Below are 17,942 nucleotides of genomic sequence, written 5' to 3'. Positions count from 1 at the left end.
TCAATTTAGGAGGGAAGATAGTTCATATTCAAGTTCATTTTTTCTCTCTTCTGATTCTTAAAATTTAACTCCTGTATTAGGTTAAATGCAGTTGTAGATATTAAAACTCTTACCTGGCATGGAAGATCAAAAATATGTCAACTGCTTGTTACCATTGGCTTGATGGGGTAATAATGTGGAAGAGTGTTATAATTCAGGTTGTAATAGAAGTGTATCAAGTTATTAAATAATTTACTGCATATTTATACTATTACATAAATATATTTCTTAAATTATTCTTACTATTTTCTGTAGCACTTTCACTGTTGTGAATTTCTTGTATTAATGATAGCTGTTTCTAAATACCTATTGAAATAGTTATGCTTTCTCATATTAAAAATGTTTACTGAGTAAATAATATCATTCAGTGTCTTTGGTTTTGGCTATTGACAATGGCTCTCTGCTCTTTGGGGGCTTTTTGTTTGTTCTTTTTCAATAAAAATATTATCTTTCTAATAATTTAACATCTCAATTGTCTGTCCCATGTCTCCTGCCAGTCCCACTCTTACAAATTTCTCCCCTAATTGCCCTCTCTTCTTCTCAGAAAAAAGGAAGTCCTCCTTGGGACATACAGTTGTAGTAGAACTAAATGCTTCTCTTTTCACTGAGGCCCAACCAGGCAGTCTAGTTAGAGTAAGGGAAGTCAGAATCGAGACCGCCGCAGCTTCAATTTTTAGGGGACCTCCATGAAGACAAAGATGCACATCTGCTACAAAGTTCTAGGGTCTGAGATCCCGCCCATACATCCTCTTTGTTTGGTCGTTCAGTCTCTGTGAGCCCCCATGAGTCTACGAGAGTTAACTCTGTAGATCCTTTGGTCCTTGGCCCCTCCACTTACTCATTTCTTTCCTCCAGTCTTCCACAATACTCCATGACCAAATCTTCTAAATGGACATGTGAACATTCTAAATGAACATTCTAGCAATATCCTGAGTCTTTCTGTGAATGTAGCCATGTCACAGTCATTTTGCCTGTAGGTGCCTTAGGAACTCAGAAGCTAATAAAGTCTTCTGACCCACCTATTCCTGTGGAGTAACAAGATAAACAACTAAAAGCATAGGAATCCTTACAAAGAACAAAATCGACCTGACTTTCTTTCAAACAAAAACACATACAAGCTCAAAGAATTCACACATGAGGGCAGCCCTAAATGGACTTAATGGATTATGTATAAAAAAATAAAAGGTCAGGGTTCCATACCGGGGAAGATACAGGGAAAGCTACAGTGGAGAAATGAGAGATGGGCATGACCAGATTTGCATAAACTTTTGAAAATTTTAGCACACAATAACATTTGTGAAAAGACCAGGGAAATGCATAGGGCATATTGATGTGCATCAATACTGATTTACTCTTTCTTTTTTTTTTTTCACTTATATACTGATTTTATTTCATTATTGATCATTTTCTCTTTTTTTAAAAATATTTTATTAGGTATTTTCCTCATTTACAATTCCAATGCTATCCCAAAAGTCCCCCATACCCTCCCCCCCACCACTCCCCTACCCATCCACTCCCCATTTTTGGTCCTGGCATTCCCCTGTACTGGGGCATATAAAGTTTGCAAGTCCAATGGGCCTCTCTTTCCAGTGATGGCCGACTAGGCCATCTTTTGATACATATGCAGCTAGAGTCAAGATTTCCGGGGGTACTGGTTAGTTCATATTGTTGTTCCACCTATAGGGTTGCAGATCCCTTTAGCTCCTTGGGTACTTTCTCTAGCTCCTCCATTGGAGGTCTGATAGAACTCTGCACCAGATTTACTCTTTCATACATCTTCTTGGCTTTATGCTAATACTTTTTATTATTTTCTAGGAGATATCTAGGTAGATTGTAATTGTTTTTATCAGAAAAAAATCTCAATATTAGCAGGCATATTTAATATAGTAGCTTTACACGGTGGTGATAAAATAATCTTTCTCCCTCTTCCAAATCAATCAAAAGGTAGAGATATAATATTAAAACAAAACTTGCTTTAAGCATAAGATTTGATTATGATAGATATTTTTCCAGATACTTAGTGTTTATTGGATTTCTGACCACTTGTGCTGATTAATCTCTGTCAAATTGACACAAACAAGACTCGTCTGGCAAGAGCGAATCTCTGTGGAAGACTTCCTTTCATTTTCTTTATTTTGGAGTCATGTTTGTGGGGCATTTTCATGATTATTGATGTGGGAGAGCATGGCTCACTATGGGAAATGGTTCTTTCCTATATAAAGAGTCAAGGTGAACAAACCATGGAGAACAAGCTAGTAAGCAGCATTTCTCCAGTGTTAGTGCCCCCATCCTGCTTGATTTTCCTCCCTCAATTGCAACAATGGCAACTGTAATCACAAAGTGTAAACCTAATAAACCCTTTCCTCTCCAACCATCTTTTGTTTGTGATGTTTTTCATTGCCAGAGAAATACACTAGATACTAAGACACTACACTAATGCTTCCAGAACTCGTTTTCAGACAATATAGCAATTAATCATTGAGGGGGCAATTGCAAAGTATCAATTAATTCATATGTCTAGAAGTTGTAGGTGTGCCTATTAACATGGAGAGCAAAACAATGGAAACTGAAAGAAGACTCTGACAACCTTTGTATAGTTTGTCAGCCCTCGAGTTGGATAATTTTATCCTGATTATCTTATTAAACTACGTGAATTTCAATGAACTGGTTAAGGTAGGAATCACCCATTGTCACTAACAGATTAGATACCAACAAATAAATTCATGTTTTTATTCATTTATTAATGCATTCAACAAATATTTCTTGAATGACTTCTCCTGGGAGGGTGCCTATTAAGTAGATAAAAAGCTTAAAACAGATGTCCCGAGAGGTTAGGCTCCACCAGTAAAAGAAATACAACGTTAGAGAAAGGGTATTAAATTGAAATCCCATACTTGCATACACACAAAATTTTTCATAAAATGAATGGCTAAATCTAACAATTGAAAAGGTAGCCCTGAGTGAATCCATATATAGCAACATTTCATAGAAATAACTGTATTTATGACTTTTATAAGGAGACTGAGGATATCTGTCATACCAGAACAAAAGAAATACAAGTAATAGCCCAAACCACAGAATCCCGTAACTGTTGATACAGTGAAATAAGAGCATAATCTTACATTGAAGGTTTCAAAATGATTACAAGTGACAGAAGCTAAAGATCCTGGAAATCACACTCTTGGAGTAGTGTATGTCTTCATTGTAATTATATTATAAAAGTTGGGGTAAACTATTAAAAAACAGATTTCAAAAATCTTTAATAGTTGATTGCTTAGGACAAGATATAGATTTAAAATACTTTGGCTATTTCTCTTTTTTGTTAGAAACAGTAAGAGAAGAAACAAGAAGTTAGGTGGATAGGAAGGTGCAGAGGATCTTGACTGATTGGGGGGATGGGAAAGAATATGACAAAAAAATCATATGAAAAACCCTTTAATACTTATGCAGCTAAAGACAAGAGCTCCCGGGTACTGGTTAGTTCATATTGTTGTTCCACCTATAGGGTTGCAGTTCCCTATAGCTCCTTGGGTAATTTCTCTAGCTCCTCCATTAGGGGCCGTGTGACCCATCCAATAGCTGACTGTGATCATCCACTTCTGTGTTTGCTAGGCCCCGGCATAGTCTCACAAGAGAGAGCTATAACTGGGTCCTTTCAGTGAAATCTTGCTAGTGTATGCAATGGTGTTAGAGGCCCATTGGACTTGCAAACTTTATATGCCCCAGTACAGGGGAATGCCAGGGCCAAAAAGGGGGAGTGGGTGGGTAGGGGATTGGGGGGGTGGGTATGGGGGACCTTTGGGATAGCATTGAAAATGTAAATGAGGAAAATACCTAATAAAAAAATTAAAATTAAAAAAAGAAAAACCCTTTAATAAAAACAGGTTAAAAAAAGAAACAAAAGATCAACTTTAAACACCTAAATATATGAAATTAGAAATGATAATATATTTAACACAGGTATAAGATAAGTGACTCACATTGATATTATTTATGAAAACTTGAATAAAAGCAACAAAATAATTGAAGTTTCAATATGAGAAAACACTCAGAGAACTTGGAATTCGTGATCATCCTGTTACATGGAAAAAATGTACAGAGGATTATTAATGTATAAATGGAACTTTCAAGATTTTTAAACAGCAAAGATTGACAACTATGTGATCAAATTTTAAACGCATCATGCATCAGAAAGATGACTGATGCTAAATTAAAAATCATAATAGATATATCAATTCATTCAAATGTGAAAAACAAATTTCTCTGCAGACTGGCAGTAATTTCCTTGAGATGCAGAGACGTGGTTTGTTGTAATATTATATGGTTAGATTTTTAAAGCTATCTTCTTTCACTGGGAATAAGACTTTAAATATAAACTTATTGGTTAACTGACTTTTCTCCTGTTCGTTGAAATAATCCTTAGGTTGCGTGGAGATTAAGTACTTCAATATCTGGCCCTGATGGTTGAAAAGATTGTGTGGAATTTATATGTTTAAAGTTTAAAGCTGTTTTTTTTTAAGGATATATTTTGTTGTTTATTACATGTACATGTGGGGATAAGTGCATGTGAGGGCAGGTATCAATGCAGCCCTAAAAGATTATTATATGCCCTGGAGCTAAGGATTAAGGCAATTGTAACAATCCCATGTGTGTACAGGAAAAGAAAGTCCTACCTTTGCAAGATTAGCAAATGTTCTTAGGAACTGAGCTATCTCACCAACAGTTGTTTTTTAAATAAATCAACTATAAACTAAAATATTACTTTGCATTGCAACATGTTATTTTTTTAATTAGCATGTTGTAACAAGAGATAGACTCACAAGAATATTTTCATTGGGAAGGACTTGAGTACTTAACTCTTTTTTAAAATTTTTATTAGGTATTTTCTTCATTTACATTTCAAATGCTATCCTGAAAATTCCCTATACCCTTCTCCCCCCCACACTCCCCTACCCACTCACTCCCACTTCTTGGCCCTGGTGTTCCTCTCTACTGAGGCATATAAAGTTTGCAAGACCAAGGGGCCTCTCTTCCCAATAATGGCCAACTAGGCCATCTTCTGCTACATATGCAGCTAGAGGCATGAGTTCCGGGGGCACGGAACAAGAATATGAACTAAGGAGTACTTAACTCTTAGAATACACTTTCCTAGGAAATGAGATTGCCCTGGATTTGAAAGCCTGTGACAATAATCTATTAATGAATAATCTTCTCATGTGAATATATTTTCCATTAATGCTGGTTGTTTAATTTTAATTGACATCTAAGCAAAGCATAAGGAATTTCTTTTTTTCCCATTAAATATGAGAGATCAGAAAGTCTAGACATTTGTCTTTCTAGTCTTCTCATTGAAAACATGAGATATTCCACTTTCATAGTTTTCTTTAATATATCACACAATATTTGAATATGTAGGGTTTCTTTATTAAAACACATATCTATATATATAGCTTACAATATAAAGAATGATTAAAACAAATTCTGTATTGATACTTGGCCAATAGAAATTAATTCATTATTTGACCAAAATAATTTAGCAGCTCTTAGCTCTTATTTAGCTAAGAGACATAAAAGCCTATTTTTTGATGTCATAGATTATCATAAATATCAAAATATTTATTCCTTAAATAATACCTTCACAATCATCTTAGACTGTATTTTGGAGGTAAAAGGTGATATTTATTTTGATTCATACATATAGTAAGATAAGCTCAGTGGGTCTGATGATTTTTACTTCATATGTAAATTCACTTTAAAAAATTGTTCATTATACATTCACTCAGTATTTAGAACAATTGTGTTCAGGAAAAAAATGTAGTTTTTCCACACAGTTTTATAATTTGCACAGAAATTTTATTTGACAGTAAAACGTTTGTTTTTTTTTATTTATTTTTTATTTTTCAGAATTAAGCACAGTGATAATAGAAACTAAAGGAAAAAGATAAAAAGAACCTATGGATATTCCTCTAGCGTGACATTTATTCTGGACGAAACAGACATTTGGTCAACTTACAGATGTGGATAAATGTAAGTATTGTCTAATAAGTTCAGATAACTTTTTTATTAATGGGTAATATGATATTATACATATTCTTCCCAAAAATTGAAAAATAAAATTTGTTTCCTTTTTGCCTGCAGAATACTGTAAACTTTTAAAATGGAAGGAATAAGAAAACAATAGTATATCTAGAGCAAACATTCTGACTATAAATTGATAAATATTAGAAAAAAATATAAACAAAATAAAAAACAAAACATCAAATGTTTTCTGTCCAAATGATCATTGGCAGAAAATATTTAGATGTGCGATTGTTTCTTTTGAGAAATTAAAATCCTTATGAAATCATCTGAAAGGACAGGCTTTCTCTGAATAAGAATTTCAGTACTCATTAGAGTATTAAACAGTAGCTAGGATGGAAGGCTTCTGCAAGGTCAGTTCTTTATAATTGGTGATACTTTTCATCTATTAGAATAGCCATGATGGTAGAGCCAAGTTCAATTAATGGGAGGGTCACTCTGTGCCTAATTAGTTTTGCAAGTAATTTTCTCACCAAACCTCTGCTATTTAAGGATACGAAACCTTTCCATGACTACAGAGAAAAATAGAACCTTGTAAACTGGCCTTAGGGCTTGATGTGATCTATAAATAAAATTAAATGGACTTGCCACTTAACATTCCACAGCACTTTAGTGTAATTTAGGGTTAAGGGCTCTTATGCTTGGTAAAAATGTTGAGTTTGAGAAAGCCTTTATGTTTGACTGCAATCTGATCTCTCTTGGGTCATAATGTCTTTGATCCTGTGAATTTCAAATGAAAATATGACCTTAGGATGCAACACAGAGAGATAGGATTTAATAACGGTAATTCCAGATAAAAATGGATTATTCAGGTTTTAAACTCATATATATATACTTTTAAACCTCGTGTGTGTGTGTATATATATATATATATATATATATATATATATATATATATATGTGTGTGTGTGTGTGTGTGTGTGTGTGTGTGTCTCTGTGTGTGTGTGTGTGTGTGTGTGTGTGTGTGTGTGTGTAGCCTGGCTGATACTCAATTAGAGATGATCTGCAATATGACTGATTGACCTTGCTCCACTTTAGCTAATGGCTGTGTATTTAATGCCAAACCAATATATAAATAAATAAATAAATAAATAAATAAATAAATAAATAAATAAATAAAATATACTATGCATTAAGTTTCTGTTCTAATATTGCCCATAAAGATCACAGAGTGGAAATAAATATGAAATGTATGTTAAGCCGATATTATTGTGAGAAAATATTAAACAATAGAAAATTAAAATTACTTGACACAGAACCTATCTTTTCAGAAATAGAGCATTTGCTTTTGACCCTCAATTAGAATGAAGCGTTTGAAATTCTGTTAATTTATAGCTGTAAATTTTTTAATTGGATACTTTACTGATTACATTTCAAATGTTATCCTCTTTCCTTGTTTCTCCTCTGGAATCCCCTATCCCATTCTCCTTCCCTCTGCTTCTGTGAGTGTTCTCCCCCCACCATTCAAGCACTCCCATCTCCCCAGCCTGGCAGTTCCTTTTATTGGGGAATCAAGTCCTCACAGGAACAAGGGCCTCTCCTCCCATTAGAGATACTTTATATAATGTACAGTGCTATTATGGTTTGGAGTTTCAATTTTTCAGCATTTTCATATAGTAAGATTTTACTTATATTCAAGGTCTGGGTGTTAGATCTACTTTATTATTTAAATGGGTAAGAAACATTAAGCTGGTCTTTGTGGTTTTTTTTTTTTTTTTTGAGTTTCATGTATTTTGCAAATTGTATCTTGGGTATTCTAAGTTTCTGGGCTAATATCTACTTATCAGTGAGTACATATCATTTGAGTTATTTTGTGATTGGGTTACCTCACTCAGGATGATACCCTCCAGATCCATACATTTGCCTAGAGATTTCATAAATCCATTGTTTTTAATAGCTGAGCAGTACTCCATTATGTAAATGTACCATATTTTCTGTATTCATTTCTCTGTTGAGGGACATCTGGGTTCTTTCCAACTTCTGGCTATTATAAATAAGGCTGCTATGAACATAGTGGAGCATGTGTTCTTATTACCAGTTGGAACATCTTCTGGATATATGCCCAGGAGAGGTATTGCTAAATCCTCTAGTAGTACTATGTCCAATTTTCTGAGGAACCACTAGACTGATTTCCAGAGTGGTTATACAAGCAAACAATCCCACCAACAATGGAAGACTGTTCCTCTTTCTCCACATTCTCTCCAGCATCTGCTGTCACCTGACTTTTTGATTTTAGCCATTCTGACTGGTGTGAGGTGGAATCTCAGGGTTGTTTTGATTTGCATTTCCCTGATGATTAAGGATGTTGAACATTTTTTCAGGTGCTTCTCAGCCATTCGGTATTCCTCAGGTGAGAATTTGTTTAGCTCTGTGCCTCATTTTTTAATGGGGTTATTTGGTTTTCTGGAGTCCATCTTCTTGAGTTCTTAATATGTATTGGATATTAGTCCCCTATCTGAGTTAGAATTGGTAAAGATCCTTTTCCAATCTGTTGGTGACCTTTTTGTCTTATTTACAGTGTCTTTTGTCTTACAGAAGCTCTGCAATTTAATGAGGTCCCATTTGTCAATTCTCAATCTTACAGCACTAGCCATTGCTGTTCTATTCAGGAATTTTTTTCCCCCTGTGCCCATATTGCCAAGGCTTTTCTCCACTTCCTCCTCTATAAGTTTCAGTGTTTCTGGTTTTATGTGGAGCCCCTTCTTAGATTTGGGAACAAAATACCCATGGAAGGAGTTACAGAGACAAAGTTTGGAGATGAGACAAAAGGATGGACCATCCAGAGACTGCCTCACCCGGGGGTCCATCCCATAATAAGCCACCAAATGCAGACACTTTTGCATACACCAGCAAGATTTTGCTGAAAGGACGCTGATATAGCTCTCTCTTGTGAGGCTATGCCAGTGTCTGGCAAACATAGAAGTGGATTCTCACAGACAGCTATCAAATGGAACACAGGGTTCCCAATGGAGGAGCTAGAGCAAGTACCCAAAGAGCTGGAGGGGTCTGCAACCCGGTGGAACAACAATATGAACTAACCAGTACCCCCAGAGCTCATGTCTCTAGCTGCATGTGTAGCAGAAGATGGCCTAGTCGGCCATCATTAGGAAGAGCAAACTTTATATGTTCCAGTACAGGGGAAACACCTGAGCCAAGAAGTGGGAGTGGGTGGGTAGAGGAACAGGGATGGGCGTTTGTGGAGTGTATAGGGAACTTTTGGGACGGCATTTGAAATATAAATGAAGTAAATACCTAATAAAAATTGGAAAAAAGGAAACATTAAACTTTTTTTTAAACTTTTCCTCTCTATTATGAAGTATCTATCCAGTACAAAAATATGTATTCACAGATAGGCAAATAAAGAATTTGTTTTAAAGACAATTTAATACTCAAAACAAAATATATTAAATAGATTAACTGGCTCAAATTTGGAAAAAAAGTGTTAACATGTGTTCTTAATATTATTTTTCAAATGCCTCTTATTTTCTTTATATTGCCTCTCTCTCTCTCTCTCTCTCTCTCTCTCTCTCTCTCTCTCTCTCTCTCTCTCTCTCTCTTTTAGAAACCTGTACTTACAATTTCACTAAAATGAAATACTAAGTCATATTCTCCAATATGTCTACTCCTTCAATGTATGGTAATTGGTGATACACATTCTGAAATCCTTGGTCTTTAGTCCAATGTAAGTGCACTTAGAAAAGTGTTGAAATTAGCATTTGAAATTTCTACATGCATATATGGGCTATTGTGACTTTTGTACTACTCTAGAAATCACTATATAGACCAGGAAGGGTGAGAACTCATGAACATCTGCCTGTATTATTTTCCCAAAATATAAACATAAAATATAAATATAAATATTGGGATTAATACTTGTAACACCATACCCTACTAGATATTTTTCAAATAAAAGTCAGATTGTTTGTATCTGTAATATCTGTTCCTTCATATCATACAATTTGTATATCCACAGCATATTCATTTTGATGTAAGTAAATTCAGCTGATTTTTTTCTAAGAAAACATATTATATTCTAATTCTAAATCAAAGAATAAATCAAAGATAAAACTATATTGTAACTGAGATAAAAACATCATTTTCCAATATATTTTTTTTCAGTTTGCAGTCTTCTTCTATCTTCCATATATCTTTTTGTTTTCAGAAGGTGACCCAAACTAGAAGGCTCACTGGCCAGAATGATGCCTGAGGAACTACACAAAATACAAATATGTCAAGATTTTATTATTTGCTGAGAATAGCACAAGTAAAGGACTCAACAGGAGAAAGAGATATCCTAATTTCATTTTCTCCAACGAAACACTTATGAATGGCTGAATCCAAAGTGAATCACCATAAATGTGACCATCTCTATGCCAAGGAAATACTTATCCATACTACTGACATACATATAGAACAAGGGCTTGTGTAAGGGAAGGAGGCAGATAATCTAGTTGTGTTAAAGAACTTTGATGGCCTAGAGTAAATGGTGTTTAATGTAGTACCCTGTTCCCTGGCAAGCCAATGTCAGTAGAGGGGTCTGAAGGTCTCTGAAAAATTCCCACAAGAAATGACAGAGTGCAGGTAGATAAGTAGACTCTTGGCTCCCACAGGATATTGGACCTTGATGAGAGATTCCTCCAGAGGCTGATGGGCATTCATTTTCTGCTTTGAAGTCTTCCAGGGAGTCAAAATTCAGGCCTAAAAATTATACCCCAAGTTCTAGCCAGCACAGGTTTCTGTGAGAGCTCTTTCCTCGCATGTGTAGGACCCTAATTTCACCTCACAACTCCCTCTTCCTCTGGAAAAAAGTATTGCACATAGTCTTTAGTGTCGAGTTAGACTCCATAGTGACCATCATTTATCATGCCCGCTTACTCTTTATGTTTTTAGAGAGTGAGTCCATACAAAAATTTCCACTTCTTTACAACACTGTCATATAAACAGGTTACCACATTTATATGAACCCTTGCTTTCTTTGGTGTAAAATTATATTAAAAGCACAATCCACCCTCAAAGGGACTTCTTTTTTTATAAAGAGTGTTTGTAAACATTAATGTAGCAACAACATTACAACATTGCACACCACTTTTAAACCAACTTTGCTCCGACTGATTTCCTTCTTGCCCCAGCTCGTCTGCTGCTCATGTATGAGCTATGTTTTCCATTCTGTCCTTGTGAGAGTAGAGACAGAGTAAGGTTAAGAGGGGTCAAGTAAACCATTTTCTAGTAAATGGTACAAAGCAGAATCAAGAGGCTGTATACTTAACCACGGCATGCACTTTACTTCTATGTAAAAACACCAGAAGACTAGAAATATGCATAAAATATTAAGAGAAAGCTGGAAAGATGCACTAGGCTTATGGGATAAGAAGCAATGTAAGTGGGGTCTAAACTGAGTTCACCTCGATGTGCTATGCAGGCGAGACGCACTGACAACAAGGTCAGGGAGGTTTAAGAAATAGTAGAAGGGAAGTCAAGAGTGTTCAGGATCAAATCAGAAAGGGATTTCAGGAAGAAAAAAAAAAACATGATTTGAAAGAGCTGATTGTGCTGAAATGAATCAGTGAGAGAACAATAAGGAAAAGGTGAAAGGCAAAACTTAGCACAATATTTCACGCTGAGTATAGAACTGGCCCAAATAACCTTGCTTTATATATACTAGTCCAGCTTGCATTGGCTCATGTCCTCGTTGGCAGAGAATACCTACCACGAGACATAACGATTACCAGGAAAGATGGAGAAGCAGATGATACATAAGCACTTACTCCAAACAAAGTTTCTCTTAAATGTCAGAGTCTGTGGTGAAGGAGATATTGTCTTTGGTATCAACAGTGCTAACACATCGCTACATAATTTGACAAAGCCAGTTTCTGATAGCTACAGCTTCCCTGTCCCTAAAATGTAATTAAAACATTTATTAATCTAAAGCAGTCATTAGAAATATTAGTAAATTCGGGGTATGTATAGTGTTTTGCATATTCCTATATTTCTTTTTACTACTTTGAGTCAGGTGTGTCTTATCAATGAAGAATATTAGAGAAAATGTATCTTCTAATATTGAAATCTGAAGGAATTTTTGGATAGGGCTTTAGACAAGTCTGTATCACAGGAGAGATGATGCTTTATTCTTTCCGCAACTTTCACAACTATTCCATTTCATAAAATGAATCAAAATAAATATGAAAAGCAACAATGCATTTTTATGAAAACTAAAAATAGACAAGGAGATAACTCTAAGTCTCTTGGAAATGGTATTTCTTTAACTAGAGAACTATGAAGATTTGTAAAATACAGGGATACTTTTAGACAGGCATCATATAATTGCTCTAATAAGTGAGCTGGTGATCTAGACTTAAGCAAATATAAATCTTGATGTGGAATTTTTTTTAACCAAAAGAATAAACAACCTCATATTGCCTTTTGCATGATAGAATACTCCCTAAGCCAGATAAAATACAAAGGGTTGTGGGATTACCAATACAGCTGTCTCAAATAAAACAAATGTAATTTTTATTTAAATATTTATTCCTGAAAATATCATACATGCACATATAATGCATACTGATCATGACTACCCTCAGTGTCCTTCCTTCAAAATTTTTGAACTTACCCAAAGCATCTTCTTCCCATATTCAGGAGTTCTTTTTTAATGCACTGATTCCAATTAATGTTGTGCATACAATGTTAATAACTATGAAGATTAAATAGAGATCATTAATTACAGTGGCTATAATTGTAGTCTAAATGACATTCATGTTTTGAAACTTTTCATAGGGAAAATGTGTATATATGTGTGTGTGTATATATGTATATATATATATATATATGTGTGTGTGTGTGTGTGTGTGTGTGTGTGTGTGTGTATTAAATATGTAAGTGCCCAGAGAAATAAATCATACTATATACACAGATGATTAATTTCTTTGTGCTACCAAATTAATTTAATTGCTTTATAGAGTAATTATTTTAAAACACCAGAAGAAATAAAACCAGATTACTTTTCTGTGGCTCTCAACTTTAATATTATCTTCAGAGTTGATGTCTCACAAATTTAGATATAACTGAAAGAAATTTACAGACAGCTGGAACGGCACTAGTCAAACAAGGAAGTCAAAGTCCAGTGTTAAAGTAAGAGAACTAATTTTCTTATGTGAATTTAATAAATGGACATCTCACAGGATAGGATGTATACCCTGTGTGTATCCTTTAAGTTTCTATATGCAATCCCATCATTTGTTTCTAAATGAAAGCCATCTTGTGCTTACTTTCATTTAAGTAGAACCACTCGTTTTGATGATTCTGTGCTAAATTAGCTCAGTTTCCCATTCCTTCACAAACTGAAAACAGCAACTGATCTCAGATATATTGAATGGAAGCTACACTTAAGGGAGGGAAACATAGAATCTAAGAATGTCAGTTCCTAAAGTTTGTTCTAGTTCTGTTCATGGGATTCATACAAAATTAGGAGATCCTTTGTAGCCAACATCACTTATTCCAATAATTATATATAGTGTTTATTTTACTGTGGGGTTTTCCCCCTGAATTCAAAAGCTTTCTCCATTTGCAAAAGTTGACAGTATTTGAACAATTCATAGTGTTTATTATTCTCTTATATAAGGAATGACCGGTTTGGAAAACTGGTTTTCAATCTTTAAATAGGATGTTTAATCACCTGCAGTGGTATAGGTTTTATGAGAGTAAAAATATGGTTAGTGACACCTTTTAGCTTCCAGGAGGCTTCTATTATGTCAGAAGAGAGAGCATCATATTCCTACATTAAAAGCTTCTGTCACTACCACAGAATTATCTCTGAACTTTTCTCTTTCTAAATGATGTTCTTTCATAGATGTTTTGTTTGTCCACTTGCTTGCTTTTTTATTTCATTTTGGTTTCAGTGGGTGGGTGGATGGGTGGTTGGTCGGTTGGTTGGTTCTATTTGTTTTCTATTTGTTTTCCTGGTCTCCAAAGAATATTCCTTCAAAACAGGATAAAAGTGAATAAACAGTTAGATAGACTTCTCTATATCGAAGGAAGTCTTAGAGTGATATTAAAAGGAAATTGTCCAATATACAATCTTTTCGGCGGTAAAAATATGATCAATATTCATTTGCTACTTTCAGTGTGAACAGTTTTTCCATAGAGCTTCAAGTACACACATAAGCAATAGAGATACCAAAACATGCTACCTCAAATTCTGATCTCTTCTCTTGTCAAGGAAGCATGATCAGAACTCATGAGTCACTGTTAAGTATAAGTGTAGTGTGAAGGAAAAGGGAAAATACATTAGGAGCGGTTTTGCCAATTTGTATAATTTTTCAGTTAAGCAGTCATAAATCAAGGAATATTGTATTTTTTGAGGCTCATTAAAGAGGCATTACACATCAGAATAGTGAAATCGTCAGCATAATGAAATGATGAATGCCTGTGACTATCAGTATGTAAATGATGTGAGACAGATTCAGGGTGTTACAAAGGAGAATAACAATCTCTCTGACAGTTCCCTATAGGTGCAGTTGCTGGATGATAGTGACAGATGTTAAGTGCAAAGCTCTTCAGTGGCATGCACTTATTAGCACTCGGTTGAAACTTGCAATATAAAATAAGAAGAAAAGCAGCCTACAGAATTATTCTAGAAAGAGTCGTTTATCCAGGTGTACCATTGTTAATTTTCTTTGTTTGTTTTCTTATTAATCATTTTATTTGTTTATATTTCAAATGTTATGTCCCTTTCCAGTCTCCCCTCCCTTAACCTCCCCACACCATTCCCCTCCCCTTTGCCTCTAAAAGGGTGCTCCCCCACCCACCCATTCACTCCTGCCTCATCCCTCTAGCATCCTCCTTCTCTGGGAAATTAAGTTACCACAGGACCAAAACCCTTCCCTCTCACTGATGTCATATGGATCAGTCCTCTGTTATATATGCAATGGGAGTCATGGACCAGCCCATGGATACTCCTCATTGTTTGCATATCCTTTGTGTCTGTGTTGCCTCACTCAGGGCGATGTTTTCTAGTTCTACCCATTTGCCTGCAAAATTCATGATGTCCCCTTTTTTTATAGGTAAAAAGTATTCCATTGTGGAAATGCATCACATTTTCTGTATCCATTCTTCGATTGAGGAACATCTGGGTTGTTTCTAGCTTCTGGCAATTACAAATAAAGCAGATATAAACATAGTGGAGCACTTGTCGTTTTTGGTATGGTGGAGCATCATTTTGGGTATATGCCTAGGAACAGTATAGCTGGGACGTAAGGTAAAACTATTTTCAGTTTTCTGAGAAACCACAAGATTGATTTCCAGAGTATTTGTACAAGTTTGCACTCCCACCAACAATGGAGGAGTGTTCTCCTTTCTCCACATCCTCCACAGCATGTGCCTGAGTTTTTTATCTTAGTCATTCTGATTGGTGTAAGGTAGACTCTCAGGGTCGTTTCTGTTTTGTTTTGTTTTGTTTTGTTTTGTTTTGTTTTGTTTTGTTTTGTTTTGTTTTGCTTTGCTTTGCTTTGCTTTGTTTTGTTTTGTTTTGTTTTGCATTTCCATGATGACTAAGGATTTTCAATATTTCTTTAAATCTTCTTGGCCATTTGAGATTCCTCTTTAGAGAATCTTTTACCCCTATAATTCCATTTGCACCTCTGCCATTTTGTCCTTTTGACATTGGACTTTGCCTTACAGAAGCCTCTCAGTTTTAAGAGGTACCATTTATCAATTGTTTGTAGTGCCGGAACCATTGGTGTTCTCTTCAGGAACCTTTCTCATGTCCCGTTATGAGCAAGACTATTCGTCACTTTCTCTTCTATTAAATACAGTGAATCTGGTTTTTTGTTTGGTTTTGGTTTTGGTTCTTGTTTTGGTTTTGTTTGTTTGTTTTTGTTTTGTTTTTTTTTTTGGGGGGGGGGTGTCAATGATCCACTTAGACCTGACCTGTGCAGGGTGATAAATATGGATCAATTTTCATTCTTTTACATACAGATTGCCAGTCAGGCCAGCACCATTTTGTGAAAGATGTTTTGTTGTTGTTGTTGCTGTTGTTTTTTTTTTTCTCACTGTATGCTTTTGTATTCTTTGACAAACATCAATTGTCCATAAGTTTGTCAATTTATTTCTGGGTCTTCAATTCTATTCCATTGAACAAATTGTTTTTGTTTGTTTTGGTTTTTTTATTACTATTGAAGTACGGATTGAGGCCAAGGATGGTGATTCATCCAGAAATTTTATTATTATTCAGAATTGTTTTGCCTCTCCTGGATTTCTTTGCTTTTCCATATGAAGTTAAAAATTGCTCTTTAAGTGTCTGTGAAAAAAAAAAAACATGCTTTGGGATTTTGATGGGAATCACATTTAATCTGTAGACTGCTTTTGATTAAGTGGCCATTTTTACTATGTTTATCCAACTGATCCATGTGCATGGGAGATATTTCTGACTTCTGAGGTCTTTGAATTCTTTCTTCAGAGACTGGAAGGTTTGTCATACAGGTCATTCACTTGCTTAATTAGATTTACACCAAAATATTTTATATTATTTGTGGCTATTGTGAAGGGTGTTGTTTCCCTAATTTCTTTTTCACCCGGTTATTAAATCAGAAAGAGGGTTTGTGATTTGTTTGAGTTAATATAATAGGCAGCCATTTTGCCGAAGTTGTTATTAGCTGTAAGAGTTTTCTGGTAGAATTGTGGGAGTTGCTTATGTATACTATCATTTCATCCTAAACATCTTCTTTTCAAATCTGTATCCCCTTGATCTGCTTTTGTTGTCTCATTGTTCTAGCTACAACTTTAATCATTAAATTGAATAGATATGGAGAGAGTAGGTGCCATTTCCTTGTTCCTGATTTTACTAGAATTGCATCTAGTTTCTCTCCATTTAATTTAACATTGGCTATTGGTTTGCTCTATATTGTTTTTATTATATTTAGGTTTGGGCCTTGAATTTCTCATCTCTCAAAGACTTTTAACATAAAGGGATGTTGGATTTTGTCTAAGGCTTTTTCAGCATATGATGTGCTTATTTGAGTTTGTGTATGTAGTTGATTAAATTGATTAATTTTGTACATTGAATGATCCCTGCATCCATGCATCTCTATGTTAAAGCCTATTGATCATGGCGAATAATGATTGTATACGTTCTTGGATTCCGTTTGCCAAAATTTTATTGAATATTTTTGAGTCATTGTTCATAAACAAAACTGATGTGAAGTTCTCTTTTTTGCTGAGTCAGTGTTGTTTAGGTGTCAGGGTAATTGTGGTCTCAGTGAGTGAAATAGGTAGTTTTCCTGTCGTTTATATTTTGTGGACTAGTTTGAGAAGTATTGGTATTAGGTTTACTTTTAAAGTCTGATAGAATTCTGCACTAAACCTTCTGGCTCTGGGCTCTTTTTCACTGAAAGTTTTTAGTGACTGTTTCTATTTCCTTAGCAGATGCAGGACAATTTATATAGTTTACCTGATCTTCATGTAACTTTGGTACATTCTATCTATATAGAAAATCATCCATTTCATCTAGATTTTCCAATTTTGTTCAGTGTAGACTTTTAAAGTAAGACCTGGTAACTTTTTTAATTTCCTCAGTTTCTATTATGTCTCTCATTTCATTTCTGATTTTGTTAATTTGGATACTACTTGTGCCTTTTAGTTAGTTTGGCTAAGGGTTTATCAGTCTTGTTGATTTTCTCTAAAAACCAGCTCTCAGTTTTGTTGATTCTCTGTAGTTCTCTTTATTCTAATTGGTTGATTTCAGCCCTGAGTTTGATTATTTCTTGCCTCCTACTCCTCTTGGATGTGTTTGCTTCTTTTCATTCTGGAGCTTTCTGGTGTGCCTATTAAGT

General features: G+C 34.9%; 1 long non-coding RNA gene across 2 annotated transcripts in view; it reads left to right on the top strand.

Moving 5' to 3' along the window:
• 1700019L22Rik overlaps positions 1–17,942 on the top strand; it is a 799,537-nt gene that overhangs the window by 99,726 nt on the left and 681,869 nt on the right. For both annotated transcript variants that reach the window (XR_003947392.1, XR_001778779.2), the window contains exon 3: positions 5,944–6,066. This is a non-coding gene — a long non-coding RNA (RIKEN cDNA 1700019L22 gene). The remainder of the gene's footprint in view (positions 1–5,943; positions 6,067–17,942) is intronic.

This window comes from Mus musculus, chromosome 8 (assembly GCF_000001635.26).
Source record: "Mus musculus strain C57BL/6J chromosome 8, GRCm38.p6 C57BL/6J".
In the NCBI taxonomy this organism is placed as follows: Eukaryota; Metazoa; Chordata; class Mammalia; order Rodentia; family Muridae; genus Mus; species Mus musculus.
The sequence above is the reverse complement of the archived record's forward strand: the minus strand, read 5'-3'. Positions and strand labels throughout refer to the sequence as shown.